We start from the raw sequence: 1,894 nt of genomic DNA, 5'->3' as shown, positions 1-1,894 counted from the left end.
GGCTTTGAGTATGAATGAAACATACACTGCATGGAGTGTTTTGCCCTCCGCGATGTTCATCTCGGCTTATTCTGTGTCCGAATAAAACATCAGATCATGCACAGACTATCCTGTCTCTTTGAATTTAAATCTATATTTATTCACACCGGCTCTTGAAAACCTCTATGCGAACACACTTGCCCGAAAAAGTGCGGGGGACGAATTTACGTGATATTAAAAGTGGGGGGGACACGTCCCCCGCGTAATCTACGCCCCTGGATGAAACGATGGGTTTGATGGAACCACAAGCAGTTCTGTCTTGGCAAGGTTGAGTTGAAGGTGATGTTTTTATAAGAAATATTTTAAAGTTTGTTATAAAAAAACAAGTTATGCTCAAAATCCAGAGCCTCGATCATAACATTATAACAGGCACCTTCCGAGTAGAGACCTGCACTATCGTGGGACCCAACGCAAAAGACTGCAGTGCAGGACAACACTTGATGGGCGAGTGCGGGTGCGGGCGGGTAGAGACTCGTGTTTGCGGGATGCGGGAGAATAAGGGTGTACTCACATTAGGCAATCTTAACCATGCCCGATAACCCCCGTGTTTGACCCCCAAAGCCCGGTTCATTTGACTAGTGTGATCGCTTCGTGCCGCGCTCGTTTAGCCGTCCCTGGCTTGGTTGGAAGAGGTGGGCCAGAGCGCGGTTCAGTTATATATGAACTCAGTTATATCAAAGCTATAGAATACCCAAGACATGTCACTCGTATAGTTTTGAAATGGGGAAACAGATCATGCACAGACTATCCTGTCTCTTTGAATTTAAATCTATATTTATTCACACCGGCTCTTGAAAACCTCTATGCGAACACACTTGCCCGAAAAAGTGCGGGGGACGAATTTACGTGATATTAAAAGTGGGGGGGACACGTCCCCCGCGTAATCTACGCCCCTGGATGAAACGATGGGTTTGATGGAACCACAAGCAGTTCTGTCTTGGCAAGGTTGAGTTGAAGGTGATGTTTTTATAAGAAATATTTTAAAGTTTGTTATAAAAAAACAAGTTATGCTCAAAATCCAGAGCCTCGATCATAACATTATAACAGGCACCTTCCGAGTAGAGACCTGCACTATCGTGGGACCCAACGCTAAAGACTGCAGTGCAGGACAACTAAAAAAACAAGTTATGCTCAAAATCCAGAGCCTCGATCATAACATTATAACAGGCACCTTCCGAGTAGAGACCTGCACTATCGTGGGACCCAACGCAAAAGACTGCAGTGCAGGACAACACTTGATGGGCGAGTGCGGGTGCGGGCGGGTAGAGACTCGTGTTTGCGGGATGCGGGAGAATAAGGGTGTACTCACATTAGGCAATCTTAACCATGCCCGATAACCCCCGTGTTTGACCCCCAAAGCCCGGTTCATTTGACTAGTGTGATCGCTTCGTGCCGCGCTCGTTTAGCCGTCCCTGGCTTGGTTGGAAGAGGTGGGCCAGAGCGCGGTTCAGTTATATATGAACTCAGTTATATCAAAGCTATAGAATACCCAAGACATGTCACTCGTATAGTTTTGAAATGGGGAAAAATGCAACGCTCAATATGGCCACTCAATCACAGGAAGCCCCGCCTTCTGAATGAAGGAGCCAATCGCTAATCGGTAAAGTCAGCGCGTCATTGCAGCTGCCGTTAGAAGTCCCGGTTGCTATAGAAACAGTCAGCGTTCTGAGACGTGCGCTTAGGACTGCGCATGCGCACTGGCTGATCTTAGCCTGGAAAATACGCTTTTTATAACGCTATTTAAGCAAAAGAAACAACATTTATGACACAGTTGTTCTTTGGTGATTTCAAATATGAAATTTAATCGTAAGCTTAGTGAACAGTTTTGGAGAATTTGATGTTTCCCTATACAAAG

Source organism: Sinocyclocheilus rhinocerous, unplaced genomic scaffold (genome assembly GCF_001515625.1).
Source record: "Sinocyclocheilus rhinocerous isolate Xijiao unplaced genomic scaffold, SAMN03320098_v1.1 scaffold2561, whole genome shotgun sequence".
NCBI classification, from domain to species: Eukaryota; Metazoa; Chordata; class Actinopteri; order Cypriniformes; family Cyprinidae; genus Sinocyclocheilus; species Sinocyclocheilus rhinocerous.
The sequence above is the reverse complement of the archived record's forward strand: the minus strand, read 5'-3'. Positions refer to the sequence as shown.